General features: G+C 34.2%; 1 long non-coding RNA gene across 1 annotated transcript in view; it reads right to left on the reverse strand.

The window, feature by feature from the left end:
- LOC140631623 (uncharacterized) overlaps window positions 1–16,088 on the reverse strand; it is a 116,967-nt gene that overhangs the window by 45,242 nt on the left and 55,637 nt on the right. The window lies entirely within an intron of this gene.

The following is a 16,088-nucleotide window of genomic DNA, read 5'->3' on the forward strand; positions in this document are numbered from 1 at the left end:
CTCTCTTTAAAATAAATAAATCTAAAAAAATTTGTAGTGTGAAGAATTAAAAGAATTAACAAGACACTGTAACGTGTAATTAATTTTGGATTAGTCCCGGTGACAATAAGTAAGCATAACCAGGATTACCAATGAGAAAGTAAAAACAGCAAAAAGATGATTTTTGTGCTGACATAAAAAATAAAGCTTGACAAATTCCCTTAACTCTGATTGACCTCAGAAGTACTGACAGAGTCCGGAACAGCCTGGAGTTGCAAATACTTGATGTCTCAATTCCTGGAATATTCCTTTCTAAAGCCAGTTAGGAAATGGGGAGGAGGTAAGAAAAGAAAAAGAAAGCTGGGAAGATGGATGTTTTATAGAGTTGGCAAATTGTGTGAGTGAACGAACTGAACAAGGATTAAAAAAAATTATTGTCTCTTACTTTGAACCCATGTGAGGCATGCTTACCCAATATACTTATATATATATTAAATGCATTTAATACATGTACACACTATATGTAGAAACATGACAGAAAGCAAAGGAGGCAAGTTGGCATGTGTTTTATGAAAATTATTGCCTTCAGAAAGATGACTAGACAAGAAAGAGTAAGATTCAGTTATTCAGGCAACTCATCCCAAACTTCTAAGTAGCACCAGCATGGCAAGTTTTGCCTTACTTTCACTCATCTACATTTTACTGTCTTTTTCTAATCAGCTGTGTGTTTGTATAAAGGTAAGCCATGGCAAAGTCCTTAAAAATAACAAAACATGCAATATCCTTTCAGTTCTCTGAGGAGAACTGATGGGTATCAGTTTGTTTCAGTTCTCTAATTCATGTAGTATTATTCCAAAACTGTTGGTTGCCAACTTACTCCATATCAAGAAGTGTTCTAAAACAATTCTTAAAATTAAATGTGCATAATAATTCGGAGCGATTCTTGTTAAAATGCAGATTCAAGATCCCCAGGGTTGTTAGTTCAAGCCCCACAATGGGCTCCACACTGGGCATGGAGCCTACTTAAAAAACAAAAAAACAAACAAACAAACAAATAAAATACAGATTCATAACCAGTGGATGGAGACTAAGATTCTGCATTTCTAACAAACTTCAAAGTGAATCAATGAAACTGGTATGGACCACATTTTGAGGAGCAAGGTTTTAAGTAAAGCATCTCAGGTCACCATTGGTGGCCATTAGTGGCTATTGGTTTGAGAGGTTGGAGCTCACTGGAGTCAGTAGTCACTACCTGAGTGTCCTCATCTGGAGAACCTCAAAATGGTGCACTACATGGTCATCTCATGTCCAGCAGTCATGAATTTGTCCTAAGTCACTGAGCCTGGCCAAAGAGAAAATCTTTTTGAACTGTTAGCTAACAGCTCTTCTCTTCTTATGATGAACATGGGATCTATTTAACTGATGAATATGTGTTCCTGATATCCATGGAGAAAAATGAACAGCTTCCCATCACAGAAGAGGAAGCAAAGAAACCCAGTGAGGACTCTAAAGGAGTAGAGCACCAAGTGGCACCATTGAATATTATCCTCACATATGGCAGATTCTTAAGTTCCTTTGCAGCAGATACGCCTTTGCCTCAGTAGCCTGGTTAGCAGGAGGATGATTGCTTCAATGATACATATATATATATTCCACAAATTAAAGCTTCTTTGTTATTCTGAAATACTGGATGTGAAAAAGTTTGAACATTCCCATTATAACAAAATATTACATTATGTTTATTGATGAAAATAAGAACAATCTGTTAGAACAATTTGTCTTATTATATAATTATATACTGAATATAATTTTTTTGTTAAGCCCCATATCAAGGTACTAAATCCCCTTCAATTCACCCAAATGTGCCAACCAAATTTTATTATTTCTAAGCATCCTACGATGTCAAAAGATTGGAAAGCAATTCTACTGGAGCTATAGCAGTGAAGGAAGCAAAGTCCTTGCTTTCTTAAAGCTCTCATTCTCATAGAGGAAAAGAAAATAGATTCTTAAACAAGAAAAATATCAGAGAGTTGTAATTGTTACAAAGAAATTTAAAATAGGTTGTTTTATTAGGCAGTAATGGAGAAGCTTCTTTAAACTTGTAATCATAAAGATCTCTGTTAGGAGGTAACATTTAGAGTTGGATCTGAAGACCAGAGTGATGATAGCCATAAGATGATCAAAGGGATGGGTATTAGGGCAGAGAGAATAACCAGTTTCAAGACCCTGGGAAAATACTTGGTTTGTCACAGGAAAAGAAAGGCCAGTGTGGTTGCAACATTGTAGGCAAGAGGGAAGCAGAAGAGACAAACTTGGGAAAGATTGGCAGGGTCACACCATGTGGGGACCACAGCAAGGAACTTATTCTGAGCATGACAGGAAACTATTGAGGGCATTTACTGGGAATGTAGCAGCATAGAGCTGGTGGTAAATGTATGGCCTCAGGAGTCAGGCCGTCTGGGTGCAGATTCAGCTCTGCTATTTCCCAGCTATGTGATATGAGTAAGTTATTTTATTTCTTTGTGCTTCAGTTTCCTCGTTATAAAATCTAAGTGATGATCCTAATAAAGCATGTAGGTTTGTTGTGAGAATTAAATGAGTTATTATTTGTAGAGATGATATAGCATAATATAATGTGAATATTAAACTGTGTTTTACCAGGTAGTCATTACCTTGAATTTTTATCCAGCCTTCCCTAATCCAACCCTATTTTCCAGGAGCCAAGCCTATATTTTCCCAATGAAAACCTGTAATCCTATAACTGAAGACAAATAAACTCTGATTTTATTTTGCCTTTCCATTGGCTCCTCTCTGTATAAAAATATCTTTGTAATAAATTTAATTTTAATAACTTTTTAAAATCAATTTGAATTGGAAAATAATTTGTATCCTTTTCTAAATTATATCCCTTTCTAAAAATACGTTAACTTTCTATGAGGATTTCACCATTATTGGTAAACATGTAAATATTTTTGCATGGACTTTCATTTTGGATTAAAATAAATATGGTAGGGCAGCCTGGGTGGCAGAGCCGGTTTAGTGCCACCTTCGGCCCAGGGTGTGATCCTGGAGAGCTGAAATTGAGTCTCACATCGGGCTCCCTGCATGGAGCCTGCTTCTCCCTCTGCCTCTGTCTCTGCCTCTCTCTCTCTCTCTCTCTCTGTCGCTCATGAATAAATAAATAAAAATTTTTTAAAAAGAATATGTTAATGTTAAATCATCACTGAAGATTTTTTTTTCTGGATCAAAATAAGTTATTTTTTGAAGAGGAAAAGCATCCTGCAGTCCTATAAATGGAGTAGAGGTAAATTATATACTTCCAGGGAATTAAGTTTAGACTTGTTTAGAGATTCTGATTGTATTTAGACAAGAATATGGGAAAAGTGGTAGAATGAACAGGATGAGATTCAGGAGTCCTGTGTTCTATTCTTAGCTGTTAAAAGAAGATATATCTCACACAAAAAAGCTTCAGAATCATGGTTGGCATCAGTTTTTGATCTGTAAACAGAAAAACTAGAATAAAATTATCATCCCTATTTTATGGATAAAGAATTTGAGTCAAGATTAGTTTAAGTAATTTTCCCAATGTCACACAGCTAGTAAATATAGAAAGGGAAGGTCTTGCCTTCATTTTTTAAAAATTTTTTTATTTATTTATGATAGTCACACAGAGAGAGAGAGGCAGAGACACAGGCAGAGGGAGAAGCAGGCTCCAAGCACCGGGAGCCCGACGTGGGATTCGATCCCGGGTCTCCAGGATCGCGCCCTGGGCCAAAGGCAGGCGCTAAACCGCTGCGCCCCCCAGGGACCCCATCTTGCCTCCATTTTAAAGAGGATTCTGTTTGATAAACGGATGCATTTCTCATTTCTCCAATATTACACAATTTTCAGTGAAGAATTTTTCAGTAAGGCATTGCATTTATGAAAATTTATGAAATTTTTGACATGAAATACACCTATGAATTTGCCCTAGCAATTTCTTGATTTAAGCAAAGCATTTTAAAAATTATAAAATCATTCTCCCTTTGAAAGCAGAGACCATAAGAAAGCTCTAAAAACCTTCTAAGTTTTTCTAGAAGCAACAGAGTTCTGCAGAGGTACAGTGTACGTGATACAATATTGAAAATGTGTAGGTTAAATTTTATTGTATATGTGGGAGTTGGTGTATGATTGGAAGAAGCAGTTTCAGTACTTAAAAACTGTGAGTTGTTAACCACAATTTATAATTGAAACACAGTACAAAAGAATCTACTTTACCTTCCTTGAATATATAAGTTCTAGCTTAAGGCTGTATTTATATCAGAATAATTATCTAAGCTTAGTGCATTCGTGTAAATTTAGTCTTCAGCTAAAGGCTAACTTCTGGTGTGATGGGAACAAACAAGCACAGATTTCTTTCTTTTCACTTGATGGATTCTGGGTTGTACCTTGTAGTGGTGGTGGTAGTGTGAGTGCCAGTGGGTGGGGATGGGAGCGGAAGAAGTTAGTCATTAAGGATGTAGACCCTCAGCTGTGTAGGTAGTGCCCTCTGCTGGTCACTGATCATGAGAGTCAAGACTCTTCTATGGAAAAGGAAGTTGAACAAAAATGATCTTTATTGCCTTAACATAAGATTCAATTCTACACTGAGTATTAAATTTATTTTTCTAAGTCTAAATTATAGTATTAAAGGAACCAGGAGTCTTTTACCTGTAATACCTAAGTCAGCTTATGACTTTGACTATGGCTAACATATAAAGATTTATAGCATCATTTTTTTTTAAATGTTATGTGGAAATATCACTTTCTAAAAAATAAAGTAATTAATGACTTGAATAGTAAAAAATATAATGATAAGTTTCCCTTAAATATCCCCTTCTTTTAGGTACATTTAAAATTTTTAAATTGTTATTCTACTCATATTAAATGCTTATAATAATTTAATTTAAATACACAGTTTGGATATACCTCTATTTGGAAAAAAAATCTAGCTCTCCAAATATGTTACTATAAGTCTTACATGAGAACAAAGCAAAGGTCAACCAAACTGAGATTGGTTGAGCAAGGCTTATCATAGCATGAAGAAGGCTACTTCAATGCCTCTTGCCTCAGTCAGAACCAGTTTGGGCACCGGACCAGTATTGAGGTTGTGGGTGAGTAACAAGTAGCTCAAATTGTGGGGTTCAGGGAACAGCTGTGATGAATGTGATATCTATACCCGAAATCCATTCTTCCTGAATTGCTGTGACTCCCTCTTAAGGAAGCTGGGGTGAGGCTTCTGAACTCCAGCATTTTTTTGCGGGGGACAGTTGATAAGAATGTTCTCCTTTACTTATTATGGATACAAATCATGTGTAATGTAGACACTTTTCATTAAAGACCATAAAGCAGGACAATCCATTCTGGCTCTGCATCTCTTGAGGAAAATATTAACTTTTATTGTCTTTAGAGTAATCATAGAAGTTAACATTGGTTCATAATGCATATATTGAAGCGAGGAAAGGAGAGACAAGGATTAGTCAACTCACAGTGGCTTACAAACGACAGATCTTAGTGAATATTGTCCATTTCTCCAGTGTGCATACATAACCACTATTTCAACTGTTAGAGAGACTTCCAGTCACACACTGGAGGGGAAAAAAGCCAGAGCAATGTCAAATAGAATAATTAGAGAAAAACAGCACACTAGACTCCATTCTGACCACAAGTCCCTGGATATGGCTGCCATTGACGTGAGTGAATGAGATTCATGCCAGTAGAAACAAAGTTGGGCTCAGAGAGATGCCTTAACACCAGTTAGCAGAGTTGTAGGAGAGTCAGTCATTCATTCAATCAACATTTTCCTTCACTTAGAGTGTAAAATCAGAACTGGATAGTGTGAATTTTTTTTTAAAGCAATGAACAAGGAGAAGCTGTGATTTCCATCCCCTTAAAACCTGGGATAGGACAGGGATATGTCTATACCCTATGTGGTATACATGTGTGTGTAAATGTATTTGGGAGTATGGTGACAGACACCTACACGTGTGTAGCAGAAACACATAAAGTCATGAGCAATGTGTCCTTCAGAAAATCTTTGGGCTTCATTTTTCTTTTCTGTAAAAAAAGATATTGAGGCTAATTAATGTAATGTTTCTAATAGGTCTAAAATTCTATGTATATTCAGCCAGTTTTACTTGTATATAAAAATGTTTTGGAAGAAAGACAGAAATTTTGGAATTGGCAGAATGATGAAAATCAGTCAAATCTCCCTCAAGGAAGTTTCAAGAGGAAATGAATTTTGTTTGTGTAGATACTTATCTAAATTTGGCACCTAATACATGAGTTATCAGAAGACAGATAACTGATAGAAATGTGTTTTTTTTTAAATAATTTTTTTTTCTGAGTTGGCAAAGCCTTCCATAGAGTTTTGAAAGAGAAGTTGGATTTGAGTGGATTGGGGTGGGCATGACCAATAGAAGGAAATAACAAAGTTTAGAATTTTAGAGTGGGAAGGTCCCTTGAGATTAATGAATGAAGTTTTTAACCTAAGCACAAATCCTGTCCTGAAGAGTTTTGATAAGTTCTAGGGCAATACATGCACAAAGTGGGATGTTAACATATACATATATATAAAATATTTGAAAATGAGTCAGAGTTAGCTGGATAAATAAAGGTGAAAAATAAACTTCAGAAAGAGAGAACACCATGACCAAAGGCAAAAGGATATAAAAAGTATAGGGGTGAGGAGACATTACAGGCACTTCCATATTATGAAAGCATTAATTGTGAGATAGAGAATAGTGGCAAATGTGACTGGAAAAATGGTATTCATTTCATACTCTGTGCAGTGCTGGGAATCTTAAGATTTATTCCATTGCCAATAAGGATTTTAAGCAAACTAGTGGTACAGTTAGATTTACTTTTTTTTTTTTTTAGATTTACATTTTTATTTTTATTTATTTTTATTTTTTTTATGATAGTCACAGAGAGAGAGAGAGAGGCAGAGACATAGGCAGAGGGAGAAGCAGGCTCCATGCACCAGGAGCCCCACGTGGGATTCGATCCGCGGGCTCTAGGATCGCGCCCTGGGCCAAAGGCAGGCGCTAAACCGCTGCGCCACCCAGGGATCCCTAGATTTACATTTTTAATAGAGCTACCTAGGTACAACATGGAGAATGTATTTGAAGGTGGCAGGACTAGAAGGAGGCTCTTTTATAGCCAGTAGAGATTATTAAGCTAGGATCCAGGGCAGAGTAGAAGTAATGGGGGGAAGGAGGCAATAAAGAATGGAAAATTTTGGAAAATTAAATTAACAGAATTTGTTTGATGGCTTGCTTTTGAAAAATAGTAGTGAAGACCTACAGATTTTTGGTTTGGGTAACCATTAACATAGGAGAATAAGCAAGTTGGTACATGAAGGGGAATATGGTAAGTAAGCACCATGGCCTTGGGCATATTGAATTTGGGTTGCATGTGAAACATCTATGTAGGTTTAAACAAAGCCATGTTTAAGGGAGCAGGGGACAGAGACAGAAGAAATTGATACCACCATCAAAGTGCCTAAATATAGAGTTTAAATTATTTGATAGCCTTGAGTTTATATAAGTTCATAAAAAGACCAAATTACAGGTAAAACGTACAACTTTTATTTCTTAATACATCTGAATTTTATGAGCAGTTTAATTGCCCCCACTACTTAGTAAAAACATTTAGCACATTGTAAATATTCACTTAATGGTGACTATGATTATTATTATTATTTAGAATTTACCATCACCTTGGGATTGGAAAAAAAAATTGGGACATAGCAATTCTCATTTCTTCCAAAATCTGAGTCCGTAAAACCCCATGTGTCAATTATGCAATTAAATCATATTCTCATGATTAAGTGTCTGATGGACTGAGAATGAGAAGAATAGACAGAGCTGGGTTAAGAATGGAGGACATTTCTGAAGCAGATGGACTTGGCTGGTTTTGAAAGTATTACACAAAAGCACATGGGAAAGGTCTGGAAAGGCAGGAGTGGATGGATTGAAAAAGGACTCCTGTGAAGCAAGGCATATGGACTAGATCTTGTAGGCATTGTCTGTTTGAACATGAAGAGGCTTGAACAGATATGAGTCTTTCTGATTTTGATTATGGCATCTGTGTGAAGACACACAGAAGCATGGAGAGATTATAGTCACAGAGGTTAGGGACTAAAGCAATGGGAATGGAGTGGGAACATGATGGAGGAAAAAGTCTAGAACCAATGTTGTATGACCCAGAATAGGGATGGGTGGAAGATATTTATGTACAATACTCTGAGGTTTCTACCTTGATGTAAAATATTCTCTTCACAGTGAATGTTTACTTCACTTTCTTCAAACTTTGCAATGAAACATTTCATCTATTTTTTTTTTCCTTACATGATAGGTGAATGATTGGCACTTTTAATCTTTGGGTTTTGTCACTAATAGATAACTAAATGCAAATCATATCATTTTTCTCACCGATTTTCACAGGGAATATTAATCCTGAACTAAATATTATTCTTCTTGGTATAAGATATTTCTTACTGCTTTTTTTTCATCATCCTTGTTTTCATTAACATCACTGGTGACACTTTTGGTTATCATGTTTACATTTATTAATATTTGTTTAATCCAGATATATTTAGAAGTAGCTCTGGGTTAAAGTTAGCCATATAGGAACAAAAGCCTACTCTATAAAGCAGTGATGGTCGCATATGCTATAAGGGTGCATGCTACTTTCTTTTAGTCACTGAGTTTTTTAAATTTTATAATCTAGATTTAGATCTAGACACCACTGACTTAATTAGGCTTACATGGTAGTGTTTCTCATTGTTTTAAGCCCAGATGGCTTTAAGATATATACATTTCATGCAAACATACATACACTTTGCATGTGAACCAAGTAATTTCCTTCACCTTCCATAATTCCCAAACAGCCTGACAAATGCTCTTGTTCCAATTTTTAGATAGCCTCTAAACAGAGTTTCATTTTAAATTGGGGTTAAATGCTCTTCTGGCACAAATTTTCTTTTGTAATGCAAATTTATTCCCTAGAGCAGCAGTTCCCAAGCTTTTTGGCTCCAGTTCTCTTTATATGTTTTACATTTTTGCAGTGTACATCTGTAATGTTTGACTCAGTATTAAACTGATGTTCATATCTGCTCTGCATTCAATCTGTTGCAATATGTTGTTTCATTGAAGTACAGGGGGGAAAAATCTGGCTTTCTACAGATATGTAGTTCAAAAAAAGTGATGTACTTTAACAGACTTTTTAGATAACTGTGAATACGCTTTCATACAACACCAAAACTTGACAAGTAGTTTCTTGAAGGTTGGTTAGGATGAAGAAAATGTAGCACTATACCTTCTATATTCTGTTACATTAAAATCTATTCGTTTATCTTGCATTTTGAGTGGATCTTTTATCCATGCATGATTCAGTCACATAACACATTGGTTATTTGGAAAATATTGTTTACGAGTTGTGAAGATCTACAGAACATGGACACATTTCATGATTCAATATCATTACATGTCATGTGGCCTCTGGAAAATTCCAAAGTATGCTTGTGTGAGAATGTGTGAGAAAAGGGTAAATAACATGTTGACTATAATAGGAGAACCCCTGTAAGGGCTTGGGGACCCCTTAAGCATTTGTGTATCACATTTCCAGAGTTAATATTCTGGGATAATTAGCTTCCTTTAAAAAAAATGAAACTGTTGGCAAAGTTTTATTTTTGGCTTATCTTTGCTCTCTTTCCTTTTTGCATTTACTAAGAAAATGAAAATAAGGGATGTCAGTAGGTTTAGGGAGCCTTGTAGAATATGTCTCTGACATCTTGGGTTCCACTCCTCATGATCAAATACCTCATCATTTTTACATGAAACACTCATTTCACATAGATTAGACTTGGCAACCCCAATAGCTATTAGTATTCATGTATTCTAACAATATATGAGACATCTATTGCATAAAAATATCTTTCTTGAAGAATATGGGAAATAGAGATAATTCAATATACTATGCAGAGAATAAATAGGAAAAAAATAGTATAAAATGTGTGATTATAACTTTAAAATCTTTTAATGCTTAGATATAATGGACATGAATGTAGTTAAATTCCATTTTTTAACTCCTTTGTCCTGGAGACTAAATACAAGCTCCATGTTGAATAGGATATGAAAAGTTTCCATTGTCTAATATGTTATTTAATTCTTAGGCAAGCATAGAGTATTTGCTAAGTATCAGATGACATCTAATATCAAACAATTCAATCATTCCAGGAAACTAGCTGATCGTTACAGTCTTTTATTGACTAACTTATATGCAAATATTGAATGATATTTAAAAACGTACATACATGCATAGGAACGGAAGTATTAAATGACTTTTTTTTTTCCTCTGAAAGACAACAACAGGTATGAAGTTTGCCTGGTTTTTGGTTTGCTGTTCTGAAGGCAAGAGACATCCATATTAATTACCAAGCAAACAAATTTACCAAACTGGGGAGAAAAAATACTTTCTCTGCTTTTCAGATTGTTCTTATTTAAAGCAAGTCTTCATTTCTTGAGTAGTCCTTTAGAAACATTATATTTCAAGTGGCATAGATCTTTGTAAAAGAAGTTTTGGAAGTTATTTAAGATAGGTTTTTTTTTTTTTTCAGAGTTTTGGATTTCGTGAACTATAAAATGCAATTTAATACAAAAGAAAACAAGATTTGATTTTATTGCCAACTCCTTATTTTGCTGAAACATTAAAAACTAACAAGAAGCAAACAATTAATATGTGATTATTTAGAACTCTAGTTAGTATAGTTTGGGGAAACATAGAAGACAGTTAAGAGAAGGTTGGAGAGTGACTCTAGATGGTAGTATTAATACTATTGGTGAAATTACAGACTAGTCTCAAATATGATCAATTTATGAACTTGTTAAAATAGATATTTTGTCATTAGCTTAATAGGATTTCACTGATGATAGACTCCATGCTGAATCTTTAACCTCCTGCACAGAGACTTACTTCATCTTCTCCCTTCCTCACCTTTGCCAAACAACAGTACCAATAAAACACAAAATACCCAATCAAATGGCTATTCTTTATATATAAAACACTATACAAGTGACTTGACAGTAGTTGAATCACAGGTGGTTTTTTTTCATAGATAAATTTATCATGGCATCAATATATACATATATTAGAACATAGATCTATCTATATGTAGGTTCTAAGGAAATTTTCTGTATATATTTCATTTAGGTTATCCTTTCAAAAGAGAATTATGTCAATGAACAAAGTTGATTTAGAAAAAATAATGGTATTCATAGGATAGTTGTGTATTGAAGTAACACATCTTCACACTTGATCCTAGCCAAAAGGCCGAGAAGCAATGAACAAACACATCGTAAAAAAGGTGTTGTTATCAGCCTGAAATCTAGGCAGGGATTTGTGCCTGTATACAAAGAGAGGGAAGTTTTGGTTTCCCCAATATCTGTAGGCAAACATTTCCAGGGCTTAGTCTTTCCATTAAGGAAATTCAATAGTATTTAGCAATTCAACTAAACAAAGACTGATACAGAAGTTGGGTTTTTTTTTTTTTTTTTTTTTTTTTTTTTTTTTGCTGAGTACCTCTAGTCTGCTCTCTTGTCACATAATGTTTGAAATCAAATATTGATTAATTCCTGGAAAAGATGTCAATCTTCTATCTCTTGTTTTCCAAATCTATAGAATTCTTCACATTATGAGCTATCCTACATGTCATGTAGTTTTAAGTTATCACGAATAAACAATAACTCAGGTATTAAACATATAACTTCATATACAGAATAATGTTTAACAAAATAGCTTTGTCTGAAGAACAAATTATGAGGCAGTGGACTCTTTAAAAACATTTGTAAAACTTTTAAGTTCAATAACAACAAAAAGTTTGAGTTAAATAAAAGATGAGTGAAAGGACACTAACACACTCAATAGCTTAACTTCTTGGGTCATAGTGAATAAGCTATGGTAAGCTTTTTTTCTGTAGCACTACAAATAGTAACTTGTATATTTTTCTTTTTTTAAAATGAATTATTCAAGAAGTTACATTTACTTAGTTCTGGTGAATGTCTTCTGTCTAAGACACATACCGTGTTTTGGTTAATTTAAGATTGTCATGTTCCAATTAGACAGTTTTCTTCTTCCTCTTCTCCCTGTCCACCTATTATTCTTTCTGTAGTGTTTACCAATATCACAAGAGGCAATGATTTAGAATTTCTTGCCCATATTTTTGTTTCCTGGTTGAATTTGTTACCCCTAAAGCATAATGTACATCCTCAAATGTGAATAGAGTTATATCAAACGGCCTTGAAATAGGAGAAGCAGAGGCTTATATGTTTATTTGTGAGAGCTGATTAAGGCAACTCCTTTGCATATTCCAAATACTTTTTTGTCTTTGTTTCTGCTTACATTGATTCCTATACTTTAACTCCTTTTCTGTTTACCCACTTCTCTGTGAGCCTTCCTTTCTGTGAGCACAAAGGTTCTCATTTCTGTATTTATTTATTTTAGCCATTAATTTATTATGGAAGTTTCTTATTTTAATTTATTATTAATTATTTTACTTCTTAATATATTATTTATTAATATATCCATTAATTCAATGAAATGAATATTAATTGAATACATATTATATTGTAAGCAGAGGATATAATGGCGGAAAGACAAATATGATCTTTGCCTCCACAGTGCTTCTGAATCAGACAACTCAACATAACTATAATTTTTGGATTACATGATTACAATGATGTGAAGGCACATGTTATACAAACATCTAACCCAGCCAGGAAAATCTAAAGGTTTCCTGTTGGAGGTGATCACCAGCATAAGTAGGTAGAAAGATAAGTAGAAGTCATATATAAGTTTACAAGGCAAAAAGGGTCAGGAGAAACTAAGAGAATGTTCTAAGTAGTTGGAACAACCTATGAGAAGGCTGTGAAATCAGAGAATATGGCAGTTTTGAGGAAGGAATTTGGTAGGACTGGGAATAAAATGCATGAGGGAAGATCTTAAAAATAGGTGAGGTAAAGCTAGATCTAAGATTAATTAATTTATTTGTTTTTATTTTTATTTTCACCATTTATAAATAGTCTGCCATTTTAAAGAGATGTATCCTAAGGGATAGGAGAAGGCATTAAAGTGTTTTGAGCAGGAGACTGATAAAAGCTATTTGAGTTTTAGAAATAGCAGTCAAGGCTGAAATGTAAGAAGTGATTGGAGGAGCCATTACCAGAAGTAAGGTGATCAGTCTGTTAAAGGAGTCCAGGTAAAAAACGACTGGAAGCTGGAGTTAGGGCAATGGAAATGGAGAGAAAGGGAGAGTAAGAGTAATATTTAAAAATTGGGGGAGCAGCTTCAATAAGGTTAATGAACAAGAAAGAGGAAGAAGTCAAAGATAAGAGCCAGATTTTTGTCTCAGGAAACTGAATGAATGGAACATTTATTAACTTTGTTAGAGAACACTGAGCAAGCATATTTGGAGGGCATAGAAATGTATAAACACAAATTTGATGATACTGAATTCTAGTTGCCAGTGTGACATGATAGTGGATTAGAATCTCAAGAGATATCACAGTGGTGAAGACATACATTTCAAACAGCCTAAACACATGTCATTTGAAATATAGAGACTGGACCAAGTGAGGTGCTTCATGGTTTGTGAAGTAAGAGAAAAATGTGGAACAGAGCCCCAAGGAACACTAATATTTAGTGGATATAAAGAGGAAAACTAGTAAAGATAATTTGGAAAAAAAACAAACAAAACAAAACAGATAATTTGGGATGAGTGGTACAGTCAAGAAGAAAGACGAAAGTCTCAGTGAGAGAAGGAATAAATTGTTTCAGTGGCATGTATAAAACCATATGTTATGATAAAATAAGACCTAAAATTATTCCAAGTATAAAATTCATGCAGAACCTAACACAGTATTATCCAATCAATAGGCATTTAAAATATTATTTTTACCCAACAATGTATGAGAGATTCAGTTTTTCCTTTTTTTAAAATAAGATTTTGTTTATTTATTTGAGAGAGAGAGGAGCACACAAGTGGGGGGGAGGGCAGAGGAGGAAGCAGATTCCTCACTTAGTAGGAAGCTCACTGTGTGGCTCAATCTCAAGATTCTGAGATCATAACCTAAGCTGAATGCACTCACTTAACCAACTGAGCCAACCAGGCCCCCCAAGAGTTTCATTTTTTTTTTCTGAACACTTGATATGATCAGTCTCTAAGTTAACCATTCTTTTAGATATGTAGTAGTAGCTCATGGTTTTAATTTGCATTTCCCTAATGACTAATGATATTGGCCATCTTTTCACACATATTTTTCCCATCTATATATTATCTTTTGTGAAATATCTAAAGATTTCACCCATTTTATTCTTTGGATGTTTCTTATTATTGAATCTTGGACATTCTTTATATATTCCAAATATGTTATTTATATATGAAAATATCTTCTGCTAGTCTGTGGATTATCTTTTCATTCTGTTAATGTCTTTTGAATATTAGTGAAATATAATTTATTATTCTGTAAAACTATACAGATTATAGTTTTGGCCTTGTATCTAAGAAATATTTGCCTAACTTGTTAGTGTAATGTAAAATGGTACAATTACTTCGGAAAACTAATTTGACAATGTCTTTAAATTTATTTATTTATTTATTTATTTAAGAGATTTTATTTATTTATTTATGACACACACAGACACACACACACAGAGGCCTAGACATAGGCAGAGGGAGAAGTAGGCTCCATGCTGGGGGCCCGATGCGGAACTCGATTCTGGAACTCTGGGATCACTCCCTGGGCCAGAGGCAGATGCTCAACTGCTGAGCCACCCAGGCGTCCCATTTAAATTTAAACATTGTTCTATATGCTCTAGCCATTCCAATTCTAGGTGTTTACCTAAGTGAAAGTTTATGTTTGCACAAAGACTTACACATAAATATTCCTAACAACTTTATTTGTAATAGTCAAAAGTGGAAATAACCCAAAATTCCATCAACAGTAGAATAGATAAGCAAATTGGGTCATATCCATGCAGTGAAATATTACCCAGCAATAAAAAGTAACAAGTTATTGGTATATATACCATCTGGATGTTAAAATAATTACATGGAGTGAAAAAAGCCGGGCCAAAAAAAATGAGTGTAAATTGTATGATTACATTTACACAAAATTCTATAAATTGCAGCCATCCATAGTAACAAAAAGAAAATGAGAGGTTTCTTGGAGGGTGGTGCAGAGAGGGATGGGGAGAGAAAGATTACAAAAAGACATGGGTAATTTGGGGGGATGACTAAATATGCTTATTATCTTGATGGTGATGTTTTCAAGAGTGTATTTCAGGTCAAAAATTGTACATGTGCAGTTTATTGTTTGTTGATTAAACTCCAACAAAGTTGTAAATATTCTAACACTCCAACATCACAAATATACCAACTCAACTGAAAACATATATATATATATATACTGTTTGCTCTGTGATTTGATCAGATAATTTGCTCGAACTCAAAACATCATCTGCTTCATGGATTCGTTCAGTAGTTTTTCACTGAGAATGTGAGAGCTCTGAGAACTGATAATGAAGCCTTGAGAATGTGGTGACAAGTTGCAAAATGTGTACCCTTTTGCCTTGCACTCTCACACACTAAGTTGGAATCACTGCATTCAACAGAAAATACTTCTCCCTCGTTTCTAAGTAAACTTCCAGGAAATGATATTAAATATACTTTTTTTGGTCTCTTTGTAAAGATCTGTTTTTCATGGATTTGGAAAATAGATGTTTTTTACAATGTTTTGTTTTCTAATAAAATTTTCCCAGAAACAGATGTCTTAATAAAATTATATATTGGAAACACTGAAAAATGACTTCATATCTGTGATTTCTAAAACATGTTTTAACATTTCACAAGTCTTTCGAGTCCTTTGGTTTCTTGTATGTAGTGTTTTTAAAAGAAACTTCATCTCAATTTTCTTCATCTTTAACATTTGTTGTAACCTTAATACTTCTAATACCATTTTTTTTCTAATACCATTTTTAAAAGATTTATCAGGACATTTTTGATACAGGACATTTAATTTAAAAACACTCAA

Source organism: Canis lupus, chromosome 4, assembly GCF_048164855.1.
Source record: "Canis lupus baileyi chromosome 4, mCanLup2.hap1, whole genome shotgun sequence".
NCBI lineage: Eukaryota > Metazoa > Chordata > Mammalia > Carnivora > Canidae > Canis > Canis lupus.